General features: G+C 38.9%; 1 protein-coding gene across 3 annotated transcripts in view; it reads left to right on the top strand.

Annotated features, from left to right (window-relative positions):
* The window catches only part of MACROD2 (mono-ADP ribosylhydrolase 2), a 1,343,640-nt gene that overhangs the window by 837,338 nt on the left and 491,262 nt on the right, over window positions 1-15,040 (top strand). The gene's annotated exons all lie outside the window — the stretch shown is intronic.

The following is a 15,040-nucleotide window of genomic DNA, read 5'->3' as shown; positions in this document are numbered from 1 at the left end:
TGTGTCGTGCTAGACCCCTGAACCCCTGCATGTAACCTCACTGAATTAAAGGTTACACTTGCCACAATAGTGAAGGGGTGGAAAGGTGCATAACTGGGGAGACTTGTTAAAGAAAAAATTCTGCTATTATGTGTATGTGATGAGTTCAAACTGTGATGGTCGCACTGTCAGTCTGTGAGAATCCTCTGCTTGAAAGGTTGGATTTTCCTTGGAACACTGATTGAACTGCCTTGATAATTGGGGAACTGTCTTGTTAAGAAAGACAAAGCAATAATTAATCAATTAGTGAACCAAGCACCTATTTATACATGACAGCTCATAAAGAGTCGGTGAAGTGGAAAGTGAAGAAAGTTTACAAGCTAGGGTGTTGAGTATGATGATATTTGGGTATTGTTGGAAATTGATGGTAGATTCTGTATTTTCTTTGATGTAATCTTGTTTGTTTACAAGGACTGTACGAGGTCCTGCTTCTCTGAATATAGGAGGAACCAGAAACAAAAGAATAATTTCTTGGCTTACAGCCCCAAGCCTCTTGAGGCAACACCTGCCCCAGAAAATTCTCTTCCTAGCTTTCGCCAGGGTCATACATTGAGCTCACAGGCTGCTGCTTGACTTTGTTCCTTCTTTTGCTTCTGTGTCCCTGTTTCTGTTCTCTGTTCTTCCTTCCTTCCCACACACTTTTCCCAAAACAATACTCATAAAAAGCTGCTCTGCCAAGCAAGTCCAGAAACTCCTGGGTGGATTCACATACCCCTTTTGTCTGACGTGGGAGGGTTTGTGATGAACCTATCCTGATAGTTATTGCTTTCACATCCATCAACTTCCCTGACAATTTTTAACTCAACCCATAACAAGGTTTCACTGTGTTCATAGCAGAATAAATTAAAATATCCATGAAAATGTTTCGTAACCACAGACCAATCCAATTCTTATTTGCATACAAATTAACTGCCCAGAGAGGCCGGAAAACGGCAGCCTGAAGAATAAAATAAAATGGAAAATTTCCATTGGAGGCTTCACCATTTCCACATTGCATATTCCCCTCTTCAAACCCCTGATGTTGTCTGGTGGCTGTGTATGTCTGAAGCACTGCCTGCCCTCTGCTGCACTATGTTGCCCACCCAAGAAGAGAAAAAGGAAAGGCTTTCTTGGGAAGCTCACTCTCATCTTCTCTTCCTGCGGTATCACAGGTGGCCAGCATATCTATATAGGAGCTGCTGTACTGCATTTCCTGCTTCAGCAATGACCCTACTGCCTCCAGTGTCGTCTTGAGAAATACAGTAAATCTCTTCTAAGGAGACATCCTGGGTGGATGAGATATCAAATTTGTGGAAGGTGCTACTCTTTTCTAACATCAAGTCCCTACCACAGATGTTTTTTTTTTTATTGGACTTCACTGTCCAGCCAATCCTGGCTTTTATCATCTCCTTTCTTATTGTACTGAAAAGCTGTGATCACACTTCTTCCCTTCATGTTTACCCACTCTCACTGTATCTTTCTTCCACTCTCATCTCTGGGCATCTCCTGTGCGGCTCCTTATGCTCTGAACTCCTACACCTCCTGGAATGAGAGGCATCAGCCCCCTTCAGGACATGCATCTTCTATGAAAGCCAATGGAATTAGCCTGCCAATGCAATAAGCATGTGTTTTATTTGTTTTGAAAAAAAAAAGGTGCAAACTGCTGCATATTGTGCAGTCACAGTACTCAGAACTCTTGAAATTTTTGATAGACTTGGCCAACACATGAAGCCGATGTCTCACACAATAAAATGTGTTTATTAGTTCACAGCAGTAAGATGCGTCATAGTCCACTACGTTTTTTAAAAAGCTGATTCTGATTTTGTCACTTATACATCAGATTCTATCGAGGCTAGAGTATTCTGGGCTATGTTCCGTCTTGTTCTTCAAAGAAAATAGAATCAGATATAAACAACCCCCAAAGGCTCAATGATTTAATGTATATTAAAGTGTGAATTTCCAGACTCCACGGAACTAGAAGACATTGTTTTGAAATCCACCAATCTTTTGAAATATCTCTCTCCTTCATTTTACTCATTAGAATACAAAATTCTACCTTGTAATTTATTAAAAGCAAGTCATTTCTATTCAAAGAATTCCAAAACAACTATAATATTAACGATAAGAACATTTAACTACAGCTTTGTATTGTCTTAGCATATGACTGGAGCCACCAAGAAACTTGAAACCAGACAGGATTTATTATGATTATTACAGAAGCTGGGAATCTCAGCCTGAGCAATGCAATAATTGAATATCCTTTATGGGGATTTTTAAGGTCAGAAATTCCCCTGAATGTCAGAGAAAACACAGACCCCTCACAAGAAAATGTACTTTGATGCACTTGGAGAAATTTATGGCAGACAGCATGTTTATGTAGAGATCAGTTTTTAAAAGTAAAGGGTTTTTGCTGCTGAAATTATGGTCATTATTATTATTCGCTTGTAAACCCATAAACCATTCAGCGTTTTCCTTTTAAAAAATATCTATTTACTTTAGGTACTTTTATGTCTGATATTATGTAAAGATCACAAAGTACTCAGGTATTACTGTGTTTATCCTCACAACAACTCTGTGAGGTAGGGAAGAGCTGTTGCTCCCATTTTGCAGGAGAGGAAGAAACTGATTAGGTGACCTGCCTAAGGTCACACAGTAAGTCTGTGGCAGAGCAGGGACTTGAACCTACTTCTCCAAAGTGCTAAGCTAATGCTATAACCATTGGACCATCCTTCCTCTCTGAGGTAATATAAATAAATACATATGGTGAAAACTAAAAACAAATACATCACCAATATGACTGGGTAAAAGTTTGCCCCTATATGAAAATCATCACAAAACAAGTAAGAAGGGTAATCTGATGATAAAAGCAAAGTAAAAAAAAAAAAGCAGGATATATTAATAATCAGTATACACTTGTGGCTATGTTAAACTAACATTATCAGTGTCCACGTCACACTCCCTGTCAGTACCCAGTCCGAGCCGGGAAAGCTAATGATCCAAGCAGTGGACCAAATTCGGTGATGAATCCTGGTCACGTGCCACTTAGCACTTCTTGCGCATACGCTAAGAAGAAGAAGATGACTAACATTCATAGACCCTGGTAATGGATCAGCTTTAGAGAAGAGGAAGGAAAAAAAGCCAAAAATAAATAATATCCTCTGACGTACAAGTAAATAGTCTTGTTTTTATTCTCTCATGCTTTCCTATTAATCATCTAACTTTAAACCGATTTAAAGTTTCTGCAGAAAGAATGTCAATTCTAGAGAACGGGGATTTAATCACTGAGATTTTCTCCAGAATCTCTGGACTGTTCAGCCAAATAAGAGTCTCAAAGAAGATAAACTGTTTGGCTTGATTGTTTTATAGTTGAAGAATTTGTGCATTTAATTTGATCAAACATGTGCTAGATGTTTTCAGACGTTGTAAATGTTGCTCATTTACAAGTGCCATTTCCTCCTGTTACTGAAAAACATGATGAGCGATGGGTAGTATCTTGCCCTTGTTCTGCACACAGAATTCCAATTTATGTGGGAGAAATTCTACACTGAGATCTAAGAATGGACATGGCCTACAATTTGTAACGTAGGCTGTGCATTGGAAATGGTTACAGCGTTGTAGAGAAGGCAAGGAAAAGAAACTGCCACAGGACACTTCAGTTAATTAAAAAAAAAAAGAGGAAGACACTGGATTAAGGGGCAGCTGTTTGTTTTAGGGGATTTTTTTTAAGTGTAAATATCTCCAGTAATTCACACACAAGAAACTCTGTCAATGTAGGATTACGCTTGCTGGCGTGTCATGCCTCCAAATCCTCTTGTTAGCCTTCCACAATGTGACAAGTCACATCTAACAAAATGTGACTCTTAGAAAATCAGGATTTGAGCATTTAAGTTTCCCTTATCAGAAGGGTACCACGATACAGGGGAAAAACCAAACATATAAATAATATTTTACATGTTGTAGTTTGTCTTTCATTCTGAAGGCTCCAGCTATATTGTGGGAGATGGTATCCTTGTCACTGTTAAGGTTGCATCTGTTTTTATTCTAAACCCCTGTTAGCCACTGTGTAACTTTGACTTGGAAATATGTTTTGGCCTGATCTCTGCCTGATAGCTCAATGGTTTGAGCATTGGCCTGGTAAACCCAGGATTGTGAGTTCAAGCCTTGAGGAGGCCGTTTAGGGATCTGGGGCAAAAATCTGTCCTGAGATGGTCCTGCTTTGAGCAGGGGGTTGGACTAGATGACCTCCTGAGGTCCCTTCCAAACCTGATATTCTATGATTTTCCATGAAGGTAAAGGGATAGGTTTCTTCAGAGTTTGGAGAAAATTAATAAAACTATTAGTTGGTCATTAAAAGTTACCATATGAAATTTTGGCTTTTGCCCAGCATTGAAGAGGAAAGGATTTTGGGAGCTAGATCTCAGAATTTCTAATGTTTTCAGCCATTTTGTGGTCACAGTTCAAAAGTGTGTGTGTGCGTGTGTAAGCTGGGTGCCCGAGAAGCTAGGTCTTTGTAGGATTTGACCAGGGAGACGGTACGTCATTAGGTAAGATACACATGCATGTAGACCTTTTGTTGTTTTAAAATCCTTTTTCTCTTACGTTATGCTTTGTTCCTACTGTTCAGATTAAATAAACATGGGTATAAGAAGGCTGTCTGGTCATTGTATTCACCATTTGTGGAAGAACCATAAGTATTGAACCCAGTTAGGCCAACTTGGGTAAGCATGGTCGATACACCATGCTTACCCAAGGGCCCGGGGCCCAGTCTAAGAGCGGAAGTATGTGATTCCATCCTATGCTTTATCAGAAGTGGTAAAGTCATAAGCACTGACATATGAGGGAGGTGCTCTGAGAGCAGAAAGAGAACCAAGAGGCAGCTAGTCCTGTAAAAAAAAAAAAAAAAACTTACAAGGTGAGGGGCATCATTATCAGGTTTAAAATGGGACACATGTTGCAAACTTAACAAAAGAGATGCTCTTATGCAAATTTAGAAGACGTGCAACGTTGGGGCTCCTCTCCTCTATAGCAGTGGCTCTGACTTCTTGTATGACACACTGGCTAAATGTGTGCTATTCTACCTCTGTCTAATGGCTAACTCACACAAAGGATGAGAGCATGCTTTTGCTTGCTCGCTACCAGAGGAAATGATCCTGTAGATAGGGATTTCTCATCTGCTTGTAGTGACCTCAAAAGAGATCATGGATGGGGCAGATACCCTCCTGCTTCCCCTCCTCCCAGGGAGGGTATGAAATAAAATCAAAGGAGGGAACCCCTGGCCATTTTCACATTTGGGAGAGCTATATTTTGCCTCCCTCATTTTGGGGCTACAGCCAGGTGTTAAAAAGAGATAGGAGCTTTATTCAGAAACACAGAGCCAGAGGCAGAATTTAGGTCAGCTAGCATGAGGAGAGTGGGAATCTGGGATGGTAGATGCTTGTGTGTGTAGAGAAAGCAGATATAAGGGGGAGACAAGAGTGGGAGGCACCCCCACGCAGCTTGTACACATGTGTGCACACATACTTTTGCTTTGTGACTACAAAATGGCTGAAAAATTTAGAAATTCTGAGACCCAGCTCCCAAAGTTTTTGCTCTTCAGTGTTCCCCGTAACAGCTCCCCAATACACACACTCCCTCCAGAGAAAGACGGATCACCTTGTATCCACCCAGAAGTTCTTTGTCTTCTCCCCTTCTCTGTCTTGGTCCCTGCTGCCCAGAACCAGGTTGGTGAGCTATTTGGGAGGTCAAAACAGCCTGCTTGCAGCCAATTGCACTCCCCTTGTCTTGTAACAGTCCCCAAGTGTTTGCCGAGGATGAATTATCTTGAGTCATTGTTTAGCCTTCCTGTTTGTTTACCAACCGCTCTGTTGATTTAGCCCAATATAGTTATACAATAAATTTCCCAATATTCAACCAAACATAGTCATATAGTGAATATCTCTATAACTAGGTCATGTACAATATTCATAAATTATTACAGAGCATTCCCCCATCTGCCACACCCACATGCTTTCATATTTGTAGGTTTAAATGTCATTACCAAATAATATTTGTTCTAAAGTCTTGGAGTAAATTTAATGAATATTTTTGAGATTAGAAGGATTAAAAATAGCACCTCTTTAAACACTTTGTGAAGTGATTTTGTTCCTCACACTTGACCTACTGAAATTACCTTACATCACAACATTCCAAACATAAGTAGATATTTGCTGACTACCTTCACAGAGTGTAACCGTTGTTTTTAAATCCATGCATAGAAGATACATGCCTTGCTGATAAGCATTTTATAAATGGCAGATAAAATTAGTGTAGATTATGATATTGTTTTATGGAACAGGCAGTTTTCAAGGGCAGAAACAGTCAAATGTTTAAGAGATTGCTATTATTTGAACACAAGGCGTGATTCTCCATCACTGAAGTTAACAGAAGAAAGGAAAAGCTGACTGGGTTTGAAAATGCTTAGCAATGGCCCGGCAGCTGGTGTGCTGCGACCACTTCTCATTACATTAATTCTTGCCTTGTACAATCATCTAATTCTTACCTTGTGCTCCGCTCATTTATTTGTTGTGTTCACTGGTGGGCTCTTGTCTTGTACCCACCTTGTGAGCTCTTTGAGACGGGCTGTCTTCATAGAATCATAGAAGATTAGGGTTGGCAGGGACCTCAGGAGGTCATCTAGTCCAACCCCCTGCTCAAAGCAGGACCAACCCCAACTAAATCATCCCAGCCAGGGCTTTGTCAAGCCGGGACTTAAAAACCTCTAAGGATGGAGATTCCACCACCTCCCTAAGTAACCCATTCCAGTGCTTCACTATATATGTGCATCGTGCCTTGTACTAATATAAATAATAATAATAATGGGAACCTGTCATGAATCTGCCCAAGGTGGGGCAGCCCCTTTCAGCTACCTGGGGAGTGCATGCATATGAATCCAATCACTCCACCCTAATCCCAGCAGGGTGCTGCCATTGTCTTTCTAGTGGGCCTGCCCTCACCTTCTGGCTGGGGGCCTCTCGACTGTCTCGTCCCCTCTCTGATGCCACCTAACAGCCTATAGTCAGCAAACGGGGTTAAATAAAAGATAGGTAAAGAAAAACTCTGTAAGCAGCTCCCTCCAAGATGTGGGCCTCTCTTACTTCAGAAGGGCCCTAGGAGTATCAGTGTTCACTTCAGACTTCACTGGATTCCAAATGCAACCCTCAATTCTTTTCCGTTTCAAATCAAGGGTTCGTGCACCCTCCTTCTGTAAAGGCAGGGGCTGTGCCAGCTGTCAGTCCTCTCTCCAGGTCAGGAGATGCTCAATAGTCTGTTTCCTTCCCAGGGCTGCCCCATCTGAGTGGACTTCCCTCTTCTTAACTCTTCCTCCAGTCCTGGCATGATTTGCAGGTGAGGAAGGGTGGGGTCACTCCAGCCCAAAGCAGCTCCCGCCCCTTCCATGCTAATGCGGGATGTATACACTCTGTCACAAGACCATATTCTATATACCACCTATCTTCACTGAATCCTTTCGGCAACCAAAGCAATGTGTATTACTTATACGTAGATGTTCTTGCTGATTAGTAGTTTCCATCATTTTACAAACGTACTGTGGATGGATTACTTGTAGAGAGTGAGTTGTCATTGACAGATTCATTCCAAAACAATTGCAAACTAACTATTGGAATATGGATGCTAGTTCTTTTCCACCTTCTGTTAGTGAGGCCAGTTCCACTTACTCTTTTTATTTAATAATCTGGGACCCCTCCGTCCAGTCATTTAATGTTTTAAATTGTCTTAATCTACTGATACAAGCATACACATAAAAGAAAGATGATGTAAAAAAGCAAATCTACTATTTTAGAACCAAAAATCTTTCTGAGCAACCAGCTGAAAGGTTGCTTATTGACAAAATGGCTTTCACATTATTTACAAAACTCAATCACTTTAAAGCATGGAAATGAAAAATTAAGAACATAATTAAGACCCTACTTTACTTGCGATGTTGTGGAAATTGAAGATTCCAGAATATGAGGCTTCCGCTGCAATTTTGTCAGCACCGAGTGGCCGACAGTGATAGCTCCCAGTCTCAGTCCCGAGTGGCTGACAGCAGAAAATCTTTGAGAAGTAATAATGGACTTTATTACCACAAATAATAGGGTCCATTACTACTTTTCTGCAATTTTCTATGACTTGTCCTCAACTCAGCTGCAATTTTTTGACAATCATCCTGTGATTCAAGTAGGGCCATAGACAAATAAATTTTAGAGTGGCCAAGTTAATATTTGTTTATAAATTGATAATATTCATATTAAAGTACATACTTTTCATATCTATATAACCTTTCATATTAAATTACAGAAATAATAATGTTCTCAAGAAATAGCAATTATGAATACTTAACCAAAAATTCCACTGTGAGTTGGTAAATATATTATTTGATGTTGGCCCACTAACAGTATTTCTTAAAAGAAAGATGTGTAGAAACCAAAATTGAGGTAATAAAAATAATCGTAATAAAATAACATAGTCAATGGGCCAGTGTTAAGGTTGTGCTGTGATTAAATATACATTTCTTAATTCTTGAGAACAAAATTTCCTCAGTATTCCAAGAATTTTATATCTAGTTAAATGGACTGATTTTCACAGTTGCTGATCAGATCCCAGGGAAGTAAATGAGAAGTATGAAAAATTGGCCATATACTTAGATGCCTAAATGTGACTGTAAGTTGTGTAGTTTTAGGTACCTACATGTGAAATTGAATATTGCAAATTAGATAAATATTGGATCAACTTTAGAATATATATCTTCTTTTTTAGAGATCATTCTATTGTAATGTTGTTTGATGAATGTGTTTTGTTGTTGTACTAGGATTTATCTGACAGGAATAGGTAGCAATTTTAGATTGGCTTAGTTACAGGTAAATTAAGTGCTAGTTTTTCTTTTTTCTTTTATCTCCTTCCCGCCTGGAACACAATTACACATACAAATATAAAGCCATAGTGCTTTAGAAATCTGGGACACATAATTCTTTAAACTAGAGCTCACTCTAGCTCCTCTTTTTCTAACGGTCTTGTTAACATAGAGATTTTTTTCCAGAGTTCCATATAACGTTTTACATATTCCAACCCTTTTTCCTTTCTGTGAACTCTATAAATTGCTCAGTTCTTTATGATTCTTTGAATAAAAGGAGATGAAAGGAAAAAATAGCAGTAAGTTTAGAGATGCTAATTCTAAATTAAAAATTTTATTTACTAATCGGCATCTTAGCTGTAAGTAGTTGCCACAGGGTCAGAAGAGCAGCCTACCTGGCGTATATTACACAGAAGTGTAGTCCCAAAATGGGAGCTGACATACTAGATAATATTTCACACTAGACATTTAGAACACAGAACTTTTTAATGTCATTAATTTGAAGATAGAAAGGTCCATTAGTTTGGCCTTCTGGGATGAACGGGCCCGATTCTCCACTTCCTTGCACCTTGTGTAGACTTGATCCATATAAATAAGGATCACTGGACATGCCTTTCCTAGAGCCAAGAAACTGACCAGTAAGCTTTTTTTCCCGCCTTTGATTATTTCTATGTATACATCCTTGTGTGGCATATAGGCTGAAGGCTTAACAAAGGATTCATTTTGTAGATCTAAGGACAGTGGGACTGAGCACGCAGAATATATATTTACTTTATTTGGTATTGTTGATTATCATCATTTCTGAAAAGAAATCTGTGGTGTTCTTTGGCAGAGTTTATTGTACACAGTATGAGTGCTGTGTCATTTTGCTATATTTATACAGTGCTGTTTATAAAATATATTGAATCTTTAGAAGTAGGAGTGTTGGGCAGAGCTAGAACAACTCTTGTCTCAAGTGGAATTCTCTTTAATCGGCCTGATCCAGCACCATTGATGTCAATGAATATTGGATCAGACCCTCAGAGCAGCAATGAAACCAAAACAGAAAATATTTTGATACTTTACATGTTTTAAAAATTATCTTTATAATATTCTAATTTGGGTACCCATAAGAACTCAACCAGTAAAATGTGATGAGAGCATTTCCTCATTCTGGTTGGAAAACAACATAGTACCATAAACTCCCCACTCTATTTTATTAGACTTGTGTAAAATTAAAACAAAACAAAACAAAAAAAACCTCACCCCCAAAACCCAAGCTTTCTGTGTATTGTTGAAATAATTTTGTGTTTCATTTATCAAAATGTCCACAATCTGAGTAAATCAAGCAATTTTTCTTTAGCACCTTCCTGGAAGCAAACCCAGCCCTTGTATTTTTCCCAAAAGTAGAATGTCTTTGAATTAATATGCAATATGCAATGCTAAATAATGTTCTGCTGAATCCCTGTGCTGAGCCCTGTAAGTAGAGGGAGAGTCAAAAAGTTTTAGGAAAAAACCCCAATATGTATAGCTTGCAAATCTTAATGAGGTACTTTGGAGAGAATAATGGAATTTGGCCAAGTATCAGGGGAATTTAGTCAAAAAATACAACGGGTCCTAAAAAGGGCTTCGGGTATAAAATGCTGAATAATTTTTCCTGGTGCACAAATAATATTGTACCCACTTGAATTGTTTTTATTTATATAAAATTTTTCCAGCCAAATAAAATATAAGACAATCTAGTCTAAAACTTGCAAGATGTTGTTGGTTTAAGATAGCAATTCCCTTGTCTTTTTAAGAATTTAGAGCAGCACAGGCCTCAGAAAAGAAAAGTACCAGTTAACTCCAGGCAAACAGAACACTTACAACTGACATGCAACCTAGAGATAGTCAAGGAGACAAGATCTTGTAAAATCAAAATCAGAGCCACAATTCTGCAAACCCTTGTGCGTTTGACTGTAAGCATGTAAGTAGTCTCCTTGACTTCAAAGGGACAACTTATGTGTGGAAGTGTTTGCACGACTGGGGCACAAAAGATGTGTAAATTATATAAAAATGCTATTATAATATAACCAGTCTATGTGCTGTTTGCTAAATGCATATATGGGGTCATGATGTTGTGCACCTCCTCATTTATGCATAGGTCTTTTCATCTTGGTATGTGATGATGGTATGGATCAGGGAACAGAAATGGAACTAAGGTAATTAATGAAGTCTTCACTCCACAGTGCTCAAGCTTCTTTGTGTGGCTTATCTCAGTGTCTTGTGTTATGGGAAAGGGTTGAATTTCATTAGAGTGAAATGGCAGTTGATCAAGATTAAGTGTTCCTCTTAGTTCAAATAATTAGTAAACAATAGTGGCACTATTAACAGACAATCTTAAGGGCTTTTCATCATAAAGGAGAATGGTGGTGTGCTGACAAAAATCATTAATTACCTTAAGTGGATGTTCAGACATTTGTCTTTAATGGTCTGTTCCCTGATAGCCCACTTTTTTTGCTTCCTTGAGTGCATGAAACAAATTTCACTCTGTAAGCCCTATATATTTTATAGGCAATAGAATAATCAGACTTATTACGGATTTGGCTTCTGATGTGTTATTTTGATTTCAGGGCCAATAGACTGTGTCCATGATTATTAAAACAATTATTAATCTAGATGACACTTTTTTTTTAATGGAAAAATCTGCAGGTCATGAAAATTATACAGAGAGAGCTGGCCACATTTGAAGGCGCTCTCTACCCACCTTCTTGTTTTTAATCTAGACTTTCCTAGTGCTTTTATATATATTTATAGGTATTGATGTGGATATTCAACACTTTGGGAGTACTTTTATCTGAAATAGGTTTTATACTGAAGAATAAATAAAACAAACTCATCTAACTCAACAGACTTCCTTTTGTGTGGGAGAAGTGGGCCTGTATCCATACCAACATCGTCTTCTGATCAGTCAGTTGGAGAAAAAAGGTGTTTGAATATACTGTGGCACAGTGGCATTGAGCAAATGCAGGGTGCACTTCATTGTTTTAGAGGAATAAAAATCTTAAAAGTGTTTGAACGTCTTCCAAGATAAAGTTGTCATCTGTTTTTCCCTCAGTGCATTGTGGGTGGGTGAAATCCTGGACCTAGTGACTTCATGGGGACCAGGATTTCATTCTGTATGTCTGAACTTAATTGTCTAATCTGGAATGTAAATTGCTTAGATCAGAGAAAGTGTCTTCGTGTGTTCTGTGCAATGCTGCTCACTCTGATCATAGGCAATAAATAACATTCAGATCACAAGCTAGGGAGAGGAAGGGTCAGTAAATGTAACTTCTACTATGCTGATCATTCAGGAGAATAAAACTATTAAAATAAAAAAGATGGGGCGAGAGAGGATTCTCCAGCAGAGAAGTATCAGAATTGAGAGTCCCCAGTGAGATATACACAAACCTCCCGTGAATTTGCTTTTACAATGTAACATGCAATCATATGCGTTTCTCATACTTTAGATTGCATTGCAGAAGTTTTGCACACCTCTGAATTAAGTCCTTTTCCATTTCAATGTGGGGTTCCTTGCTACTGATGGTTCCTAGCTCCTAATCAAGTAAAAATTTCCAAAGTGATTCATGGCTTTACCTAAGAAATTAATACTAAAAAATCCTAAACAGTAGTGTATTGTGAGAGTTAATAAAAAAAACTTGCTGCTAACATGGAACAGAAGAAACCACATAAGTATTTACTAAGCATCAATGATGTGTTTGGCACTATATTAGACACAACCAAAACTATTTTTGCTTCAGAGAGACTGCAATCTAAGACCCCAGCCCTGCAAATAAGTACTCAGATATTTAATCTATATGAGTTCAAGAGTATTATTCACGTGCATAAAGTTAAGCACAAGTGTACGTGTTTGTAGGACTGTGGTCTAAAAGACAGGCACAGAAAAAACAACATGCACTGGGAAAACAGAGGTGCTGTTAACTACATTCACACCCCCCCCCTCACTTTCTGTGTGTCTTCCCTGTGTCAATCAAATTTGTTTGATTCACCCAGGTAAATATTTGTGGGCTTAATTGAAAAAAGTTGTCTTTGTGGTAGCATTTGATTGGAGAGTGGAGGCCTGGCACACACTGGATTTGGAGATTGTCCAGTGAAGTGGGTAGTGCGGAAAAAGACACAAATGTGGGAATATGAAAATAAATCGAAAGAGGTTGTAAAATTGGGATTATTGGCAGAACAAAGAGTGAGAAAAAAGTGAGAAAGATGATAGTCATTGGATGATAAGCTGATCAACAGATGCAGGAGATAATTTGGGCCACTCTCTTTTAGACAGGATGAAAGCACTGAACTTTTTATACATTTTAGTTAGATTTGATTACTATCTAAGTGTCCATGGAAAAATCAAAGATGGCCCCAAGGTTGCAGACCTGAATGAAGGGAGGATGGTGGTGGTGGTGTCTTCAGCAATGAAGAAAGGAGGGAAAAGGAGGTGGTTGGTGGGGTGGGGGGAAGGGACCTCATTTTTATTATGTTGAATTTGAGCTGCCGATACGACTTCTAGGACATTTTTTTTTAAAAGACAGACAGCTACGTGGGAGTGGACAGAGGGAGACTTTTACATCTGGAGATAGAATGAAATATAAAGGAACCCAATAGCCTTAGTTTGAGGAGTATACCCTACATTTGTATTGTTTATTGATATTGGAATTGACATGAGTTTACTCTCTTCATACAAGTTATGGCTTTTGTGAAATAGGTATTGATGAATAATGATTACTCGGTGTACAACACATTACTCAGTTGGTGTGGGCTGGAAGAATGAGAACATAAGAACATAAGAAAGGCCGTACCGGGTCAGACCAAAGGTCCATCTAGCCCAGTATCTGTCTACCGACAGTGGCCAATGCCAGGTGCCCCTGAGGGAGTGAACCTAACAGGCAATGATCAAGTGATCTCTCTCCTGCCATCCATCTCCATCCTCTGACGAACAGAGGCTAGGGACACCATTCTTACCCATCCTGGCTAATAGCCATTTATGGACTTAGCCACCATGAATTTATCCAGTCCCCTTTTAAACATTGTTATAGTCCTAGCCTTCACAACCTCCTCAGGTAAGGAGTTCCACAAGTTGACTGTGCGCTGCGTGAAGAAGAACTTCCTTTTATTTGTTTTAAACCTGCTGCCTATTAATTTCATTTGGTGACCCCTAGTTCTTGTATTATGGGAATAAGTAAATAACTTTTCCTTATCCACTTTCTCAACATCACTCATGATTTTATATACCTCTATCATGTCCCCCCTTAGTCTTCTCTTTTCCAAACTGAAGAGTCCTAGCCTCTTTAATCTTTCCTCATATGGGACCCTCTCTAAACCCCTAATCATTTTAGTTGCTCTTTTCTGAACCTTTTCTAGTGCTAGAATATCTTTTTTGAGGTGAGGAGACCACATCTGTACACAGTATTCGAGATGTGGGCGTACCATGGATTTATATAAGGGCAATAATATATTCTCAGTCTTATTCTCTATCCCCTTTTTAATGATTCCTAACATCCTGTTTGCTTTTTTGACCGCCTCTGCACACTGCGTGGACATCTTCAGAGAACTATCCACGATAACTCCAAGATCTTTTTCCTGACTCGTTGTAGCTAAATTAGCCCCCATCATGTTGTATGTATAGTTGGGGTTATTTTTTCCAATGTGCATTACTTTACATTTATCCACATTAAATTTCATTTGCCATTTTGTTGCCCAATCACTTAGTTTTGTGAGATCTTTTTGAAGTTCTTCACAATCTGCTTTGGTCTTAACTATCTTGAGTAGTTTAGTATCATCTGCAAACTTTGCCACCTCACTGTTTACCCCTTTCTCCAGATCATTTATGAATAAATTGAATAGGATTGGTCCTAGGACTGACCCTTGGGGAACACCACTAGTTACCCCTCTCCATTCTGAGAATTTACCATTAATTCCTACCCTTTGTTCCTTGTCCTTTAACCAGTTCTCAATCCATGAAAGGACCTTTCCTTTTATCCCATGACAGCTTAATTTACGTAAGAGCCTTTGGTGAGGGACCTTGTCAAAGGCTTTCTGGAAATCTAAGTACACTATGTCCACCGGATCCCCCTTGTCCACATGAGGAATTAAAATGTAAAAATATCTAGTGACCGAGCATGA

Source organism: Mauremys mutica, chromosome 3, assembly GCF_020497125.1.
Source record: "Mauremys mutica isolate MM-2020 ecotype Southern chromosome 3, ASM2049712v1, whole genome shotgun sequence".
In the NCBI taxonomy this organism is placed as follows: Eukaryota; Metazoa; Chordata; order Testudines; family Geoemydidae; genus Mauremys; species Mauremys mutica.
This window is presented reverse-complemented; position numbering and strand designations above follow the sequence as displayed.